Here is a 21257-nt window from a genome sequence, read left to right on the forward strand (position 1 = left end):
ATGAGGAACTATGTCATGAGTATCCTAAATCCAGATAAAACTTCACTTAAAATGCACACAGTTTGTTCCCAGACAAAATCTACAGCAAATCAGGCTCCGTGAACTCTCTTCACAGAGCCGTTTGTTTTGTGTGTGTGACCTTGGCTGAGGGTAAGCCAGATCCAAATTCTGCCTGTACATTACTATCCTTGTTTATTTAGACAGATCTGGATTAGGCATGAAGAAATAATCATAAAAATGCTGCATTTTATGATTAATTAAGCTTTTAGTTTGCACTTCATGACATAATAAATAGAAGTGCACGAAAAGCATTTCTAGGGCTCTTTATTAATTGCTCTATTTCTGGGAAATGTGCTTGGAAAGTGGCCTGTTCGTGCTGCCTCCTTCCCTCTCCTGCAACAGCATGCAGTTCTTTCACCTCTAATGAAGTTTAATCAACACAGAAAAAGTGGTAGGCGTTCCAGGTCACAGGCATTGTGGTGACTCAAACACTGAGTGCTTTTGACAGACCAGAAAGTACTTTGCAAACCTTCCATTGTTCTTCTTGTAAGAACAAAGGTAAAAATACAGACTCCTTGCTGCATTCTCTTTTGTCTTGATGGAGGTGATTTGTCACTCCATTTTTGCATATATGAAATAGTGAATGAAATCATCCTTTTGGCAGTTTACTGCTGTTCGAATTCTCATTCTGTTGTTCAGTACTTCAGCCATTCTCAGGAAAATCAACCCCAGTGATCCACCAGTTTTGTGTAGAGCAACTGAGTTTTATTATTCTGAGATGTTAAATGTGTTTTCATTGCATAAATCAAGGTGATATTTCTTATAAAAAGATGGTATTTCTTACTAAACATTTTTACTGTCATAGGGTATTACAGATTCAGTTTTTAGTTTCAATATTTTATACCTGAAACAAAAGTTCTGGTTTTCACCTACTGCTGTAAGAAAGCTCACACACAGAAAATGTTTCCCTTTCATGTTGTTCACCTTCCAGTTCCAGTAGTGATGGAAGGTAAGAACATTCTGCTAGGAGTCACTTGGATTTTTCTGGTTTTCTTTAGCAGGTTGCAACTCTTTAAAGGTCTGTCATCCTTTTCTTGCCTCACTAAAATCTAGGCAGGGATTACAGTTGAGCTGAGACTGCTTTTTGTGCTGTGTAGTTACTTCATGTTCTCAAAGGACTGGTGGTTGTGCAGCTTGCATCCCTCTAACACCATTGCTGGTGTGCAATGGGGTAAATGGAGGCAAACCAGTGAAGTGTCGTGCTTTTCAGAGGTGCACTATTAGCTTTGTTACCAGCTGCAGACAACAATCAGGATTTATGGCAAGTGACAATCTGGAAGCTCCTTGACTATGTTGCAATAGAATTATTTTATCAGTGTTGTACTATTTCCAACCCCCTCCATGAGGACAGCTTTCTATTTTTTTGCTGTTAGGGAAACCATATTGCCTGGAAAGATATCTATATTAAGATGACATATTATATGGTGTTGGGGAAATAGACTCGCATTTGATTGGCTTATTCTTAGAAGATTAGTCTTAGAGACTAACCACACACAAAAGTATTTCTTCAAATGTCATTTCTTACGTTCAATGTATAATTTGAAAAGGAAGGCTCTGCTAAGAGCGAAGATGCTTAAAAACATTCACAGGGATTGAATGCAAGCAGGGAATGATGCTTGACCACCAAATGCTTTTATAAAACTTAGTATTATGTGTAAAAGGATGCTCTTGGCTTCAGCAGCTACTTCCCTTCTGTTCTTTTGCAATAACATCTCCTGGCTTGGCTCAGAAGAGCTGGCTGGCAATGGGAAGCCTGTGCAACAGGAAGGAGAACAACTGGAAAGACCCAGTAAGTTCTCCTGCAACCCCAGAGTTGCTTTTTAAGCAGTGAAAGGAGCCTCCATTGCTTTGTCTTCAGCAAAGTTTGCTGGGAAAGCAGTTGTCCTGTGGTAGACAAAATAAGTACAGCCTTCCAAGAGGAAAGGATACGAATAGGTTTGCACTGCCATCTTCAGCCCTTGGAAAAAATGGAGTCTTTTATGTAGTAGGCAGAACACGTGGCTAAAGAGGGATTCCCACAGCCTGCTTACAGCAGCCAGGGCAGAAACTCAGGCACAGGGATGCCAGAGATGCTCACAGGAAAGGTGAGGAAACTTCTGCTCCTCTTCATACCTCACTGAGCCCCCTTGCCAGTCACACAGGAAGAGATGGAGAGATTTCCTTTGTGCAGCCACAGGTAGCAGGTGCTACAAAGGGAAAGTGTACAACCCCTCCAAGGTATGGCAGAGGGGTAGAAATAGAAGGAGAAAGGAATTGACAGTGTGGCATGACCTGTGTTGGGGAGAGAAAGATCTGAAAAAAAATGGGGAAAATGAACCAAGAGCAGAGAGAGAGGCTGGGAAGAAAAAAGGAAATTTGGGACAACATATCTCCAAGTCTGTATTTCAAGTTTGAAAAATTGGTTGCTGTTTTCCTCTCTAATACTAACTCCTCTCCCCTTAAGCAAAACAACTTCACTAGTGGTCAGAAGATATATGGTCTGGTAAGGTAGTGCTTAAACAGCACTTAAGACTTTTCCATTAGGTAGAAACACATATTCAACAGAGAAACATATTATTGATTGAATTTGCTGTGATTTTTTCTTTTTGGTATCTTCAAAAATTTCTTACTGATTTCTTGGAGAACATGGAACATTAACTATTCTACTGAGGTTAGTGGGATATTTGCATTTTTGACCCCTCCTCTCACAATATCTGGAACATACGTCACAGCAGTTTACAAAGGATTCTTCTCAAAATCCAAAAGTGTCTTAAAAATACATTAGTACTACTTTACATAAAGCCACTCATCTCTGGAAATCTAGCTGCAGAGTGAACCATCACATTAGTACAAAGCCAAATAGCTTTAAATACAAAATGCTGAATTTCCAAAAGCTGCTCGCAGCAGCCTCTCTGTTTTATGCACTATTAAACTGGTGTGCAACAGGCTGTCACTGAACATTTGTTCCACATTCTGCTGAATGAAGAATGAATGCAAGGCAGCTGAGGTACCTTCCCTGCAGAGAGCAAAGATGAACAAATCAGAAGCTGCTGCAGGGGTGGAAAAGGAGAGGTGTGGGCTACTAGCACTGATGCTTGTTCAAAGATTGTGAGAGAAGGAAGGTGCTGCAACTTACTGAAATTGCTGTAGCTATTATATAAGCCATTAAAACAAAAGGGGAAAAAAAACCCACACAACCAAAAAAAGCCCTGAAAAACACAGCCAAGAAAAAAAACAAACCACCAACTCTCAAAAAACAACTCTAAGCTGTTAGCTATATGGCATTTTACAGCTAAATGAAAAAAAAAAAAGTCCTTATTTGGTGCCTCACAACTGGAAAATGTTTGGCAGTGGATGGATGTTCTCAGAAGACAAATAATCTGTAATAACTACTAGGAGTTACTACTGGCCTCAAGTCTGGCTAAGTGTTAAGGACATGTGAACTGCATTACCTAATCCTGAAGCTGAGTAATTTAACTTTAATAACTTAACCTTTTGTCTAGGGCTTGCATAAAATCTGTTGGGTAAAGGAATGTGACCTCTTGCTAACAATTCCTCACCCTTCACACCCGTAGGAACCCTGTGGTAAAAGCTCTTGAGAAAAGATGGGTGAAATTTTCTGAAAAGAGAGATGGCATTAAAGTAGGCATGCTGTCAGCAGGATTTAACTTGGGCTGATGAAATGTGCCTAAAATCTGTTCTGAAGACAGAAGTTTTCTATCTATCAGGCAGGCTTAGCATAGCTAATGCCAGTGTAAGTGGCTCCTGTCACACCAGCCTGCTTCTTCCTTCAGCTCAGCAAGCGAGGCACGTGTGACAATGCACAAGGACACCCTAGCTCCACTTGTCCCTCTTCAGTGGCTTTGCTGTCCAGCCAACCTCCTGAGTCAAAGTGATGATAAACAGAAGATCAGCACTTGTTTTTATAAGGGAGAAGGTGTATTTTGTATTCAAAGTCTCCCAGCCCCTCGGTGTGGTGTGGGTGGGCCACACTGGAGGTGTCTGTACATCACTGAGGGGTTCATCCATACAGACAGAAGAGGGGCTCCATCTAATGGTTTAGGAACTCTTGTTCCAAGTGAAATAAGTAACAGGGGTCTTGGGCTAGCCTTACTCTGGTTTCTGAGGCTTAAGAGACATAGAAACACTAAAGACTACCACTGCCGAGGCTGTGCTCTCATTTAGATGGATAACCTTTCATTATTTGTTTCACCAAATACTGTGATTCACTTTTGAGCCTGGTACTTGACAACTGAAAGAATTAATCTCCAACAGAAACTAAACTTTACCTGCATCACACAGGATTTTCATTTTGAGTGCCCAGCTAGTTATAATCTGGCCTTTTAAGACCCAAAGTCCTGCAGTCACAGCAAAATTATATATATTCAGCTCTATCTGTCAAAGCAAGTTTTAAAATATTTGTAAAACTATTTGAAAGTGAAAATAGTTCACCAGTTAATAGAAACATTCAAATATCCACATTTTGACTTTTTTTAAAAGTTGTTTTTTTTATTGTTTTTATTTTTTGCATTTATACAGATGGAGTTGATAAAGCTTTACCTGTGTGTCAGCTACTAAACCAGGTCTGACCAGCTTATTTTGTGTGGTAGAACAGGATTATTAAAATTATTTCATTCCAGGTAGGAAATAAATTTGGTCAGGAACCAGATGTTTCCTATCTTAGGCCTAATGTGTGAGGGTTTTTAAAGTAAGTTTTAAGGGTATTTACTAACCTCTCTTTGATTTTAGGAAAATACCTAGATATAACATAGTGGGTTTTAAAGGAGTGCCTTTTGTGGATCATGATTTATACTTGACTGGTGCTACTGGTGCCCTTCTTGCCTTTCCTAAATGCATCCTTGAATCACAGCATCACAGTAGAGATAGGAGATTGTAAACAAGGACATCATCCCAGGTAGACAAAATTTATCTAGATCTGTGTGATTCACCAAGTGGATTGTGCATCCATGTTTTTATTTGCTCTTCCACTATAATATCTACATCTAAGCAATTGTGGAATCTTCTCTTCCTCTTTGGTTGGCCTACACAACCTGGTATATTTTCTCACCTACAATCTGGGCAGGTTAAAATATAAGCTGAACACTGGGAGAGGAGAAACAAAATTGCAGTGGTTGCAGTCGTCCAGCCTGGTAAGCCATTAACATCACTGGCATATTTCATTCACGTGATCTTGTGGGCAATGGGATAGAAAAAAGTGGCATTGCTTCTTTACTTCCCCCTGCAGATTTTGTGAAGGAAAACCCCAGTAAGGGTGCAAAAGCCTGACCCTGCCATGTACTTGCAGTTAACCTCTGGTGGGCAGAGCAGCTGCCAGTGCAGCTGACAACTTAGATACCTGAGTGAAACCTCTTTCTATGGCTTGTATTTTTCCAGTCTGTTTCCTCATGTTCTGCTGTTCTTCCTCATTTCATCTCTTCAACTATAAATCAGTCTTTATCAAATATGCCATATACCAGTAAAGAAGTAACACCTTAAATTCAAAATTCAAATTAACTCTATAGCAGTGCATATGGATCCTGAATTTGGCAGGAATTTAGATGAGATATTGAAAGTTTCATTACATAAAATTTGGGGGCGTAAATTTTTTTTAGCTTCACCAATACATCTTGTAGATTCTTCCTATTTACAGCTTTAGTTGTGTGAAAACAGATTAAATGTTAAGCTTAAATGTCCACCTGCTTCCATTGATTTGTCACTAAGAATGTCTGTAAATTTGGTTGCTTAAAGCTCTTTCTCAAAACCTTGACTTTCAATTATATTCACTATTATGTTTACCATCACCTTACAGAAAACATAGTTTGGACTTGTAACCAGTGTTACAGGAAATTGTTTGGTTAGTATGAAGTTTCTGAAGTCCAGCTCTGAGTTCAGCTGGGTTTTTGAAGGAAGTATGATCCATAGTCCTACAGTTTGTCCATCTTCTGGCTTCCCTTCCCTCATGATGCTCAGCTTACTGACAGATCTCAGCTGTATTTTGTGAGAGATACTTGGAGAACATGAAGCTCCTGGAAAAGTACAGTGTAATTTACAGTGAGGGATTAAACCTGCCTGCTCTATCTATGGGTACTGGGGTATTTTTAATCAGGATCATGGGTGGTAGATGTTTGAAACCAAATCCTCATATGTGCAGATTTGGGTAAAACACACCTTCCACATGGGGTGTTTTTAGGGGCTGTATTAGACCCTCTAAATACACATTTCTGTCCACACACTCGGTACAAAGCCATGTGTCACAAGCTTCCATTTGTACCCTAGGTGAGTTGTTCGTGGTTTGGTCTTTGTTTGCTACCAGCTCTGCTGGGACATAAGCAAATAGATTTATGCTTTCTGTTTCATCCTTCTTTGTGTTCAGCACAAGGGTTTGTCCCGCTAGAGTTCTACCGCCTGAAGAATTGGAACATCATGCAGGATCATTGAATTATCATCTGTTATTCTCCTTGGCCTTAGTCATAGCTGCACATACCTAAAATAAAATCCAGAGTCAATGTGTTTTCCTCTGTGATTAGGACACCATAAACATTGAGAAGAGAGAGGGGATCTTCAGTGATTTGTTCATTAAAAACCAGGCAATCTGAAGAGAGGGCTGAGCAGAGGGAGGAGCCAGAAAGGAATAATCAGGCCGTGTGACCAGAACCAGCAAGAGCACAACTGGCACATGGCCAGACACAGGAAGGGGTCACAGGCAGTATTGAAATATCTATGCATAAAATTAGCATTATGAAAAATCAAATTATGAAAGCAATGGATTTCTTCTGCATGGATTTGCAGCTATAGAATCTTCATGTTTCATTAAAAAATTCTCACGTAGTGGGAGAATGAGAATTTTCATGCATTTGATAAACAAAAATATCTTGGTAACTGTTCTGATTAGAAGTATAAAGAACAGTCTGTCAAATTCTCCTTCCTTATCTCTTGGTTGAAAATCTTTTCTATGTTTGCCAAGAAAATATACTACTACACAAACACCTGATAAGTAAATAATTCACTGACTCACTTTCAAAATAAATATATACATATATGTATTGCCTGATGATAATTTAAGGTCTCAATAGCCATTCAGACTGCTCATGTGTACTTTTACAGTAGTTTTACAAATAATCCAGGATTAAAAACTGCTGGATCACTGCTGTCTGCAAGGAAGTTTATAAGAAAGATTGTGTTCTCAGTGATGGTACCATCAGGTTTTTGCAAAGGGGATAAAAAAAGTATAAAATATGTTAATGCTATGGGGCAGGAAAAAACCTGAATTTATACTGTGCATTTTATTATGTACTAAAAATAGAATTTTTGTAAATACATGAATGTTGTGTAATCCTAAGTATTTGGTAGTGCTTCATAATTCAAATGTCAGGGTGTTTCAGTATTTATAGAACAGAAATAAAACAATGCTCAAGTTGAAAATATCCACCAAAAAGCAGAATTCACAATTTAGTCTCACTGTTGGTATGAGATACTCTGTAATTATAGCAACACTAAGCTGTGCTCAGTAAAACCCAAGAGAGCATTTTGCTGACCAGTAAACAACTGATAATTTTGTTTGGAGAGCAAGTTAATTAGTAACACAAAGAGAATGAAAAATCATAGTGTAAAATAGTATTTAAAATAGCATCATGATTCTAAATAGGGAGTTAGGAGTGATGATACCCTCTTTTAAAATTAAAGTAGTTTTACAGTGCCTTAGTACTCTGCTAAAACAGTCAAATTCTGGATTAAAGGGAGAGAGGAATTTATCACTCACTGGCAAGAAGTCATAAGAAAGCTGCATAATTAATGCTAGACAGTTTAAAGCCATAATTTTCAATTTCTATGTAATCTTTAGAAAAGGAAAAATGTACCTTGGCAATATTTCTGAGACAGTAGGGAGGGCACCCACTGAGACTTATGTATATTAGATCAGAAATTGATAGCCAGGGAACCTAAAGATCCTTGATATACCAAAACGTTGTGCCTTGCCCTTCACTGGAAAATTTGTGAGCTTATTTGACAGACAAAATCTACTAATGAATTGGAAGTTAACCCACAATCTACATGTAGCAACCGCTGAAAATGAATTAAACAAATATAATTTTCCTTATTTTTAGTTTTAGAAAATATTTCTAAACCACATATTTTACACTTGAGTACAATTTTCATGCCAGTTCTCCAAAGATGCATTAGCAGAGGAGGAGCTCCAGATGTGGCTGTTGCTCTAATCGCAACTGACAGCTTATAAAAGCCATCATCTTAAGGAAACATCTACATTTTACAAAGATTGGGATCAAGAAGGAAGCCCCAGGAAGCAGTTTAAGGCTTCTCACTCTACTAGAAATACAATCAGCAAAGGAAGTGAAAGCAAGATGGAGAACTGAGTCTTGAACCAGGCAAACCATTTTTTCCTGTATGCAAAATCTACCATGAAACTGCAAAATCTGTTTACACTAAAAATTCAGTATCATGTAAGACATGAAATAAAAGTAGAATCCATAGTTCAGGTTTTCACAGCCACTTCTTGGATTAGATCTTTAGACCTTTACATTGCTACACACAAAATGAGTAGTGCCAACTCTTGTGCCTCAATTATTAGTCTCTGGCTATCTGGTGTGTCCTAGGAGCCAAGAAAACACATGAGAAGATGATAAAGTTTCGTATAAACTTAGTTACATATGTATGTACTAATATTTAAATACATGGCCCTCTTGGCTGTGAAGAAACTCTTGAGAAGGGAAACCTGTATCCATCATTTAGGTAGACTCAGAACATTTGGTGAGAGAACTGTCAGTACTGAAGTACATTTTGCATTGAGGACTTTATGTGCCTTCCTTGCTTTCTCAGTAAAGAAAGCTGATCTGCTCTGAGCTCTGTTCTGCCATGTCTAGACTATCACTGGTAGCTATATTTCCACCCTGTAACAATACCTTGAATAATAATTGTATCTTCTGGTATGCTTTTTTCTGTGACTTTAGTGTTGGCATCAGTTGTTCCAGTAAAATCAATGAACGCTCAAGTACTTTGATGTACAGGAAGGAATTTGTTCTCTTTCTGACCTTTCTTTTAAGATAAAGAACTACTGTCTCTCTCTGAAGCTGTTCTTTCATGATTCAGAATTTCTTTTTTTTTTTTTTTTTTGACAAATAAAAACTTATAATCGAACCCCCAAAACAAAACCCTACAAAAGTCCCCAAAACTTTTAATGATAGGACCCAGGTCTCAGTTTTCAGTGAGCTTGATATGATAGTCTGAAGTATAGACAGTCTAGTTTCTCTTCAGTGAGGGTTCTTTTAATCCCTAAAAATACTCTACATGGTGTGACACCCATTGACTATAAACTCTATGGAGTTAAATGCATTGCTCTGATAAAACCAATCTGGCTCATTATCAAAAATACAGTTATAACCAACAGCTGACCTGACAGTCACGATCAACACCAGTCTGAGGAAACCCTCAGAATATATACTTACTGACAGGGTTCACTGCTGCCTAAATAAATGTGGTAATGTGACCCGATTCAGATGATGTTAAAGCATCTTTAATTTAGATATCTTGGTAATTTGTCCCAGGAAGTGACTAAAAGGGAAAAGTTCTAAGTAAGCAGGCACAAGAGAACTCTAATTTTTTTTTTAATGTGATGCTACTTGGAAAGCATCATGGATATATTAAAATTAATCTTTCAAAACTGCACTCCTGCTTTTCGTGTAAGAATGAAGGTTGAAGTCAGGAAAGCTGCTAACTTGCAGGAGAATGCTCAGCTCTAAGTTACTATCAGCAGTCCTGACTGCTGGCTGACTGCTCCAGTGGCTTGCAAGGAAATGGTTCCAGCCAGGGCCCTTATGCCAAACTTTGTGCTAGAGGCAACATGGAACAGTTTACAGGGACTATTGATTCTGTTATCAGTATGAGGAAGCTGAGTGCTTTACCATGAAATGCCAGGAAAACTTGATTGAGAAGCTTACTCATCTGAAAATGAGTCAGGGAAGTTCCCGTGGCGCACACTGAGAGTGCATAGTGGGGATTCCTGTTGCAAAGAGCTCTCATGGCTTATATTCAGCTATTACATTTATTATCATTTGCTGACTGTGGGATGGGAGTAAAAGGAGCATTAAGGAGCTGCTTGTTTAGAAATAATGAGTATATGAGTAATGTCATACAATTTTGTTATGTTCTGATTATTTCCTTGCTTTAAAACTGTTTATTTCAATGTAGTTTACCAATGATAAGATATGAGTCGCACCCACCCCAGCAGAAATAAATCAAGGAAAATCCCATTGCGGGGATGGCCTTTTGCCTGCACCGAGGGAGCAGCGCGGTGTTTCCGAGCAGCTGCTGCCCACACGCAGCAACGCCCGCTGCCCGGGGCGGGCTGTTCGCTCCGCGGGCACCGCGTACCGCCCAAACTTTGAAGTTTTCGGGATGCTAAGAGCAGGTGAAGGAGAAGGGTCTGACTGGTGCTGTGCTCTTGCCCGTCCCCGGGCTGGGGCCGCACCTGTCCGGGGCAGGGGCAGCAAAGGGCGGCTGCCGCTCCTCGGCGGGGGCCCGTCCTGGGGCGGCGGGCGCACATCCACCTCCCTGCTCGGGGAACGCACCCACAGGAGCGCCGAGCGGCAGCCCCTCCTCCCGAGGCGCTGCCGCTGACAGGGGCGGCGGCGCGGGGCCGCCGGAACCACCCCCAGTTACATAACCAGCGCCTGCGGGGGCGGTTCCGCCGGTCCCGCCCGGCCGGAGAGAATCGCGGAGCGCCCCGGCCGCGGTCCCGCTGGCACCGACCGGGCAGCGGCTCCGCGCCGGCCCCGCCGCCTCAGCGGGCACGCGCAGGGCGCATGCGCGTCCCGGGCGCGCCGGGCATGCGCGGGGGCGGCGGCCGGGCAGCGTCTGAGGGCGGGCGGGCGGCGGGTGCCGGGGAGCCCGCGGGGCACCGGCGGCCCCGAGCCCCGCAGCCCGGCGGGGGCTCCGCCGGCGGCCGAGCGGCGCCGGGGGCCCCTGGGGCGGCAGCGCCCGAGCCGGGCTGTGCCCCAGTTTGTGTCCAATCAGAGAGTGCAGCGCCTGCACCGGGCGGGCGGCAATGCGTAAACAAGCCCCGGGAACTCCTCCGCCCCCCGCGCTCCCCTCCGTGCCGCTTCCCGCGCCGCCCCGCAGCCTCCCCCGCCCGCTGACAAGTCCGGCGAGGCGCGTTCCCGCCGCTCCGCCGCCCTCCCCTCCCCCGCCCGCCCGCCCAGCCGGCGCCGCCCGCGCTGCCACACGCACCCACTCCCGCACACGCCCGCGGGTGCCCGTGGCCTCTGCAGGGGAAGGTAAGGGGCCCGCCGGGCAGGCGGCGGCGAGGTGCGGATGCGTGCGGGGGGGATCATGTGTCATAACAAGTTGTTGAACGTGACATTGCTCTTGAACTGCGGCGGCGGCGGACGCCGGGCCGCCGCCGAGTAACTTTCTCCTCCAATTCGGCGCTGAGGAGGGAGCCGGCGGCGGCCGGGCAGGGCTGGAGGCGGCGGGGCTGGAGCGCTCGGGAGAGGCTGGTGCCGTTCGCGATGCTGGCGGCTGCCTGGGGAGACGGCGGGGGACGAGCGAGGGCTCCGCGTCTGGCGCCTGCTGCGGGAGCCGCTGCCGCCCCGGCGAGGATTTTTCTAGCAAGGCGCCGGGGCGGGCAGTGAGAGAGGAGCGGGTGCCGGTCCGAGCATCTCCTCTCGCGGGTAGTTATCCCCGCTGATGCTCCGCGGCGGTTTGGCTCGCTTCCGGCGTGATTAGCTCGGCTTATTATGTAAGATGTCACCGGAGGAGGAGAGGCGCAAGCCCTCGGTGGAACGCACCGGTCCGCCGCGCCTTGCCCGCTCCAGGTACCGGAGCAGAGGCAGCAGCCCCGGCCGGCAGGGGACGGGAGCTCCCCTCCCCTCGCAGTCCGCCGCTGGAACACGGCTGCTCGTTTTACACGTGGGTTGGGTGTGTTCCCCAAACCTTGCCTTTGAGCACAAACGTAACCTGTCCTGGTTCGTCGCCCATGTTTAATTGCTTCTGTTCTCTCTCAAAGAAAAGAATAAACATGTGAGCATAAAAAAGTTTAAGAACTTAATTTTTGCCTCCTTTATGTGCATATTTAGTAGATTAATAAGATCTGGAGACGATTGAATGAATCATCAGTTCCCTGAAATAAAAGCAAGTGAATCATCTCACATCCACACGCGCACGCCTGTGAGGGAGCATAGTTGGTACCGTAGCGAGTGAAAGGTTGGTGTCAGTTTCTGACACGCAATGGAATGTCAGAAGTGTAGACAATGCTCAGAAACCCAGCAGTTTCCTGCGGCTGTTTTGTGAACTGTGAAAGTTTTGCACCATTCAATTGCAGTTTTTCTGGCTCAGTGGTTCAATGGTAACCTCTTTCAGTTATCAACTTGTTACCCATTATTTTAGCCAAATAGTTTGGGGGGGGGGTGTAAATGGTAAGAATTAAGTAACTGTGTTATTCAAAGTCTATTAAATCAAAACAAAATTGAAACAATAATACCTAAAAGTAGCATCACACCATGTCCATACCCTGAAGCCTGAGACAGAGCCCAGATGCTTTTAATCTGGGTTTTGCTTCGTTTTTTAAAGCAAAAATAGTCTCTGTAAAAAATACATAAATATGTATTTTTAGCAGCTAAGCCAGTTGATTTAATAAACATGTTGGAGTTGTACCTAGATAGACTTCTGTTCCTGGTCCTCTTGCCTGTTGGTCTTTAAAATGGGATAGAGTCTGGATCCTATATATAGTTGTCCTTTCAAATGCAGCTTGCTTCCAAAGTGGATTTTTCATCCTTCTTGGCTTTGGGAACATTGTTGTCTTCCTGTACAGAGGCAGAACTATGAATTGTACAACATTACTTTTTCTTTGCATACCTACCACTTTGAAGAAACAAAGTCACTGTTTCTAGTGGGGAGGTAGTGCTTCGCACATCCAACCAACTGCATTTACAGTATAAAGTATGTGAAAGTCTTTGTATGTCCTGCTGTGAAAGGATTCTGTTTCCTGTGGCATCAGGTATCCCTTATCTCACTGCCTCTGTTTTGTACCTTGTCGTTCTCCACGTGGGAACGGAAAGGATTGCTTGGGAGTTTGTCACTCTTGGGGCAAAAGGAGCTGTTATCATTTTTGTTTGTCTAGAACTATGCACTGGCACCTCATAGGATTAATTAGAGGATTAGAGCAGTAAAGTGTGGGAAAATTGTATTACTTCAGGGTTCATTGTGTGGGTTTTAACATCTCCCTATCAGAAATTCTGAAGTCTTAACCAAGTTAAGACTGCACATGACAGTGAAAGCACTGTAATAGAGAATCTCTTAGGTATGCTGGGTGATCAAGTTAACAGACAGGAAAAATACTGATTTAGTTGTGCATTTCATTCAATGATCAAGTAGCATTCATCCTTATTTATTCCATTTCCTTAAAAGAAGATAAAAACATACAGTGTGTGTGATGTTCTATGTGCCCAGACCTCAGCTGACAGCAGTAAAGGAGATAATGCAGAAAGTGGACTTACCACTCTGCTCTAGCTGGTTTTCCCTGCTCTATGAACACCCTGGGATTTAAAGTGGAAATGAAAAATTCTCAGTTTCACTTCTAAGCCTGCAGAATATGCAAAATAAAGTGAGATAAAAATGTATTGGTTTTAAGTTGCTCCTGTGCAGCTCCATTTTTAGGACTGATAAGCAAGTTACTGTGGAATGCACAGAAGAACTTAGAGAAAAGTGGAGGGCAGTGCAGATAAAAACTTTATCTGTCTGAACTTTGTATCTTGATTTTTGCCAAGCTGGGCATACATAGGAATTGTTCTTATCATCACCTACTGATGTGTGTGTGTATATATATATAAAAATTTACACAACCTTTTTTACAAAAAAAATCAAGTTATAATCTTTCTATATTTTGAAAGACTGGTGCCAATAGCATCTTCATATATTCTTCCAGCTATCTCAATTAGAACATCCCAGCGAGGAAAAAAAAAAAAAAAAAACCCAAAAGATTAGTTCCTTTTTGCAGTTTTGGCTGTAAAGACCCTTTTTAGACCAGTGCAATAGTCCCAAGCCAAGTTTTGATCATTTCCTGTAGAAAGATATACTGCTGGTGTTGAAAAGGGGAATCCTTTCTTTAACTATTGAAAACTTTGCACCAAGTACACCTTAGCTTGGGGTTGTTTGTTCCCCAAATCCTCAGTTAAAAAACATTTGTTGCAATTGTCTGGGAAAAAATTTTTATTTCTATTATTAGACTAAATATTTGAAAGAATAAGAAACAAAGTTAATTCTGTGTCAGTGTTGTAGCTATCTCTTTTGAGTGATGGTGGGTAGTGCCTTAAACATTTCTTACAATGAAGCTTATTTTCCTGATTGTTGTGGTTTTATCTTTAACCTTCTCCAGTAGGTGTAGTGCCGTGAAAAGTAACAGCTTGGCAGGCTTTGAGACTGAAGCCTGTAATGAGCAGAGCAGGTGTAGCCCTGGCAGCCAGTTCCATCAGGCTGTGACAAGACAGTGTCTGTCTCACTGTGTGGCTGTGGGAAACATAAGTGTTGCTGTCCTTATCTGGATTATTGCTTATAAACCAAAAATTCTTCACTGTCAAGGGTGGGCCACTTGTGGAATGAAAGATATATAGTGTTACTTGAGCACTATGGTCTCCATTGCTCTTACTATTAGTTCTTACTTGTGAAACAAATAATTTCGACTGGTTACCTAAAACTGAAACCATTTATTCAATTATTAATAGTGAAATTCATGCATATGTCAGTAGCTTTCCTAACAGCTAACTAAACTGTTCATTTACTGCTCTGCATTGGTCATTTATTTCCTGTCATAGAATAATTTTGTTTGCTATTGGTTTATGTATGATTTGAGAGGAATTAAGAAAGTAGCCTGCTGATTTGCCATAATATTCCTATTTTCATGAAAGATCTAACCAGGAAAAGACAAGAAAACTTACTTTCTCAGAAGAGGTCACAGATGAGAACAGTTACAGGAGGATCTTCACTTCCTTGAGATACTGTTGTGTCAGTGACTGGTGCCTCACGGAGTTGCTGCGGTCTGTAATGGTGCAAGAACTGCCTTCCCACACCGAGTCTGCACTGGCACTTGTCTTGGTGCTCATTGTTTTAAAGAGGGCACACGTGGAGATGGAGCAGTGAGTGCTGAAGAACAGGTATCCACACTGTAAACGGGATGCCTTTGGTGGCTCCTTTGCTCAGCTTCAGTATAGGTTCTTCCAGAAGGAGGAAAAGCACTTTGTGTTCCATGGTAATTCTTATCAGAAAGAACCCTTCCCACATACAACGTACCAGTGGAGATGTAGCAAGGAACAGCAGGGAGACCTAAATGGTGAAGAGTGGTATTTTCCTGATTCATGGCTATGATTCTCATTACATGCATGGTAGTGATGGCAGTGTTACAGAATTACTTTCTGTCAGCTGAATCTGTGAGTACAATCTGATACCAGCAGGGAGAGTCCCAGTTTGTAATTGCTGTAAAACCGCTCACATCCGGTTTGTTATTCCCATCTTTCAAACTCCACCCTACACGCTTGTTTTGCTCACCTGTTGCTGAAGCTTAGTTTTTGAAATACAAGCTCTTGGGGAACCCCTTGTAATTCAGTCTGACTTTTTGCACTGTGTTACATCTATTAAAGTCTTTGTGTATAAACAAAGTACCTTAAAGTAAGGGAATCCAAATTTTAAGTATTCTGGAGATAGATTTCAGTGCTGGTTACTGCTAATCAGATCAGAGAGAGAAATTCTCTCTGCCACAAAAAAAGTAGTAGATCCTGAGATAAAAGTCTTGATCTTAGAGAAGTGCCACCACTGATTAAAGCAAATGTAATTATATTTATTTCCTTCCTTAAGAAGAAGAATGAAATATGTAAGAAACCAGACTCTTGATTAATTTCATAATGAAAACACAGTTTTTCTTTCAGATGAAAGATCATCTCTTAAATAGCCAGCATGTATATTGAATGAAGTTGAAGATGTTTCTTTCTTTCATGGTTTTATAAAATTGTTGTTTACTTTTTTGAAGAATCATCAGTACTAGTGGCAGAGACAAAAGATCCTTTATATGATATAAATGATATTTTGAGTAAGTATTCTTGGTTGATTCTGGCTGTAGAATTTCCCTGCATACAAAGTGATTTTGAAGAGCTGCTTAATCAAACCAATATTTTTCAGCTTTCCATCTTAACTCTTTTGATATATCATGGATAAAGTAAATTTTAATGCTTTCATCCCAAATACATATTTACTAAAAGTACAAGTGGGGTTTTTTTTTGTGTGGATAGTGATCAGAGAATGCAAATAGATTTACTTGAAATTATGTACTCAGTGACAGTTGGTGCCTTACACAGGCTAGTGTTTAAAATCTACTATTGATGCGTAACTCTTGTGTATTTATTGCTGAAAATTTAAAATGTAAATTTACATGGGATTAATCTCCCATTCAAAATGATCATTAATTGCAGAGAAGCTCTTTCAGTTTATTTATTGTGAAGTTGGGTGAAACCAGTGAGACTTGTAACAGAGCTTTGCTTTAGCATCTGGCTTTTCCAGGTGTGATAGCTTCAAGTACATCCACTAGTACAATAGGAAAAACCATACAAACTGTTGGGCATACAAGCCCAATAAGAAACTAGGGAAGAGTTTGCTGATGCTCTACAGTATTAAATGGACTTAGAGATGGATCAACAAGCTCCAGAGTGGTGCTGCCCTTCTTTTTGGTACAGCAGGTTGGTTAGATCAGCTCTGCTGTTCATCTGACCATAGGTTTCAGCCAAATTTGGAACAGTTGCTGTAAGTTTATTTCAGTTATGGCAATGAAATAGCTCATTTGATAAAAAGTGTGGTTATCACCTATATAAAATGGGATAATAGTGTGGTTAGAAATTCTGAGGTAGTGCTCTGTCCTGGGCAGAAAGAAAACAGATCATTCCCACCAGAACACTGAGGTGGAGTGTCACCACACACTAGAGACAGTATCTTCAATTAAGTCTATTATTTTTAATATCCAGAAGATCTGTGAACCCTCATTTCCACATTTGACTTGGTGATCAGGACTAAGAAGTGGGGGTTTCATTTTGGCACTGGAAGTCTTGCTAATATGTGTGTAACATTGAGAGAATACCATAAACAGAACAGCATACATGGAGAAAACAGTTCTCTAATATTTACTGAGCGTAATCTGTTGTCTTACATTCTTGAATGGTTGCTAGGCTGCTGCACTAGCAGTGTGTTTGGGTCACATGGACTAGAGTTGCTGGGGCAAGTTTGGTGGTTCTGAATTATGAGATACAAACTCTGCATCTGACTTCTTTCTTGGCAGAAGATAACCCTCCTCACTCCTCCCACCTAGCTGTTTTACACCTAGATTTCTCAAGCATATCTGATAAATAAAGAACATTTGCAAACATCTGCTGAACATTGGACTTTTGAATTTACAGTTTCCATCTTTTGGAGTGAGTGGGTAATACAAGAGAGCACTGACAGGTAATATGCTGACTGAAACTTCTTACAAGGGATGATCTCTACTTACTATATAATTTTTACTGGATGTTTTCAGTGGAAGTGTCTTGACTCTCATGAACCAAAGGAAGAACCCACACAAATACAAATAGTTTGAAACATTAGCTTTAGCTGATGGAAACTTTGTAACTTAAGCTTCAGTTTATCCACTTGACTTTATGCCAGTACTGAATATGCCTGTAGACAGAGTAACCACAAGTACTCCTTGTACTTACTTCAGTTAAGTTACCATAGACCTTGCCTCAAATTGCTTATAAAATTGTCAGTTAGTAAATAATTCCAAGAAGAAGATTAGGGAGAAGTTGTCATTTTGCCAAGTGTAAAAATGTTTTTGGTAATCTTTTCATTAAGTCAGGACCTCAAATTTTATTTAATTATTGCCCTTGTATTATAAAGGTATTTTTTCCTGTTCTTGTGAAAGTAGAAGTGTTTGATCAAAGTATAAGCCTTTGAAAAAAATAATCTATGTTTATAAATGTTCTTAGGTGAGGTTGGTGGGAGTTTGCCCATGACATTTTCCAAAGGCAGAGCTGTTTACTTAGTCCTGAGTGTTGAACCTGAAAAGTTGAACCTTTGAACATCAGGTGTATGCAGCCAAGTCATTGAGGAGAACTTTCCCTTTCTTTGTTCCTTCTTGAACAGCAGACAGGACAAGCAAAGAACCTCTCTTCACTTCAGTGCTGTCTGGCTTGGTATTGATTCTGTTTATTCACAAAGGTGAAGTCTGTTTGACAGGTGCAGAAGTCAAACTGCTGATGGCTTAGACTGCATGGAGTCGTAGTATCTCAGCAGTAGAATTCCTGTATTTTGGGAATAGTTAAGTATAAGAATTAAACTGTTCTAATATAGCTAAAGGGCCAAAATGTTACAACATTTCTTATTTTGGGTTGTTGGTGTGACTGTAATTTATCCATTTTAGTGCTCCTCACTTCACGTCTTAACAGGCTTTTTCCCCAGCACTCCCTTATCACCTGCAGGTGAGCATAGAATCCGCACGAGTGGAATGTTGCAGGAAGACAAAGGATAGTCAGCTCAGGGAAGTTGAATACTGCCTTGGAAGACTACTATCTGCCTGTCTTGGATACTAAATTACTATTTTTTGCTGGGTAGGTAATATAGGTCAGGGGTTCACAGATGGCCTTTCATTTTTAACAGCTGTGAGACATATGCAGCTAAATTTGCCTTTGTTTCGACATCACCAGTACAATCAAAACTGTGTGAAACAGAGCTGTTTACTTAGTCCTGAGTGTCCTGAAAAGTTGAACCTTTGAACATCAGGTGTATGGAAATAAAGAGTATTTGAAACAGTTTGGACCTAGACTTCTATGTCTCCCTTTTCTGTATCTGTAAGTTGTGGCTTACAGTGTTGTCTTGTTGAATAGGTTGTGGAGAACATTCTTTTATTACTATTTGGGGAGCTGAAATACTGGAATACTGGAGGAACAAGTGGATATAACTGTGTGTGATATCAAACACCTGGGAGTAAAATACTAGAAAAGGATATAACTGTCTTTTATACTAGTTTGTTTGGTAGTAAATATAACATTAAAACCAGTGCTGCAGTTCACATATGTGCAAAGGCACAGATTTTTCCTCTGCAATTCTTTTGAAGTCTGTAATTTTTACTGAAGTTATAGTGATCTCACCAGGCCCATTTAGGTATGGAATTCTGTTGAGTTAAGCTTCATGGATATGTATAAGAGATTGGTTTTGTCTAAAGGTTGAGTATTTAAACAAAGGAACATAATGGACAAATTGAGTTCAGGGAGAGACATTAGTCATACAGGTATATTTTTCCTGCTTAACATCCTTGGGTGTGCTGCTTGGAAGTACAAAGTTGCTATTTTATTTCTTGAAGGAATTATGCATTGAGATGCATCTGAGTAATTTTTAAGCATATGTAAGCTCTTGTTGCCCGAGCTTGAAGAAACTGAGAAGATATCTGCTTATGTTTAGTGTAATATAAAGACAGAGTATATTAGTTGTGGCCCAGTGCCATGGTAACACCAGAACCCTGAGTAGAATTTAGTTTCTAGTCAGCTTCCAGAACATACACATCTTGCTGCTAGTAGAACCATCTTGCAACTTTTCTTGCCTTTAAAACAAGATTCATTAAAAATACTTTATTAAAGAAAGGGTTCTTTAGGAAGCTGTGGTAGTATCCTGTGGATGAGTTCTCAATAGGGAATTTGCATGAAGAAAGGCAGAGTTTAGGGAAGAACTAGTGTAAGTTTAGGACAAGAGAAAGAAGCCCACAATACTTGAACCTGGACAATGCAGAACCTTCTCTTATACATCAGTGAGTGGGATGTTAATGATTGTGCTTATTGGGGTAGGTGAAATTTATATTGTTCACAGCAATAAACCCTCACATTCCTTGAAAGTGGCAATTGACAGTTAGGTGTTGATTCCTGTACTTTCCTACCAGTAAGAAAAGCATAACCATTGCTGAGCATCCTGTATTGGGTGAAGCCTCAGAAGTTTGTTTTGCAGGAGCTTTTTGTAGGTTAGAGTAGATCTCACAGCTCAGTGTGGTGTTGCTGTAAGAGTGGTAGAACATTGGCATCAATGATTGTGACCATTTTTTCAGATACTGGACAGTGGTGTTGCATGAAATGTAGCATTGCATCTCACAGGCTAATTGAACTGCTAAACTATAGTCACTTCTTTCTGACCACTTTTTTTTCCTAAGTATTTTGTGGGCTGCACAGGTTTTAAATAGTGATTAGAAAACCTGATACTCCATTGTTGCTCATTTTATCATGTTACCATGAGCAACATTGCCTTGGAAGTCACCAGCTCTGCAGGCCTCAGTCTCTGGACCTATACCAAATACAAGGAAAGCAGTGATTCCATTTAAGTTAAACAGGGCATGGAAATCCAACTGCTGACTGTGCAGTTGCTGCTCTTGTACTATGTACCAAAATTAATCAGTGTAATATGACCAGGAACTCCAGAACTTTTTAGAGTGGTCCTAACATAGGAAAAAAACCTTTGGAAAAAAAAATCTCTTTTTAAACTTGTTCTTTTATTTGTTCAGAATATGCATAGGTGCAAGAGGAGATGTTTAAGCTGTATCCCTTCTCTAGAGGACAGGCAGTAGATCAGATCTTTGCAGTACCTTCATAGTTAGGATGTCCCTGCAGGAGTGAACTGCATTGCAATTACCTGCACCAGACATTACTGGACTTCTTCAGAGTTGTATTCCTGTATGCAAACAGGTGCTAAATATTTTCATTTGAGGAAGGGGAAGGGGGGCGGGGGCTGGAGTTGCTGTCTGTGTGAGCAAATGCTTACAGTCATTTGTTTTTTAGGTCTCATGCTTGTGCTTTTCTCTGCAACACTTCTGAGTTAGCAAGGCTTCATATTCAGAGGTCTGTTTTTCATTGTCTTTTTTTCTTTTCTTTGCATGTTCCTTCTTGTTTCACAAACACAAGGAATTGATCAAAATCCAAGTAGAAGATAAATTTTGGAATAAGAAGAAACCTGTGTATACTGAAAAGAAATCATAGAAGGATTGTTGAGAAGAATCTAGAGTTCATGTTCTGGTATGAAATTCTAAATATTTTCCTTGGAATTCAGGTCACTGTCTGCTCTGCAAGATAAACCTCGCTTAGCATAGATTACAGCATGTCAAATAGTTCCATTGAGCTAGGCAAAGATCACTTTTTACTAGAAAAACTATGTTTAAAGGG

At 41.1% G+C, this 21257-nt stretch overlaps 1 protein-coding gene across 8 annotated transcripts in view; it reads left to right on the plus strand.

The window, feature by feature from the left end:
* The window catches only part of PCGF5 (polycomb group ring finger 5), a 117984-nt gene that overhangs the window by 41336 nt on the left and 55391 nt on the right, over positions 1 to 21257 (plus strand). For 4 of the 8 annotated variants that reach the window (XM_064430840.1, XM_064430847.1, XM_064430848.1 and 1 more), the window contains one exon: positions 21000 to 21110. The gene's annotated coding sequence lies outside the window, so the exon portion shown is untranslated. Of the gene's footprint in view, positions 1 to 10921; positions 11325 to 14951; positions 15198 to 20999; positions 21111 to 21257 lie in introns of those variants that run through there. The other 4 variants (XM_064430842.1, XM_064430844.1, XM_064430843.1 and 1 more) reach the window with 3 other exon arrangements.

Source organism: Passer domesticus, chromosome 8 (genome assembly GCF_036417665.1).
Source record: "Passer domesticus isolate bPasDom1 chromosome 8, bPasDom1.hap1, whole genome shotgun sequence".
Taxonomy (NCBI): domain Eukaryota; kingdom Metazoa; phylum Chordata; class Aves; order Passeriformes; family Passeridae; genus Passer; species Passer domesticus.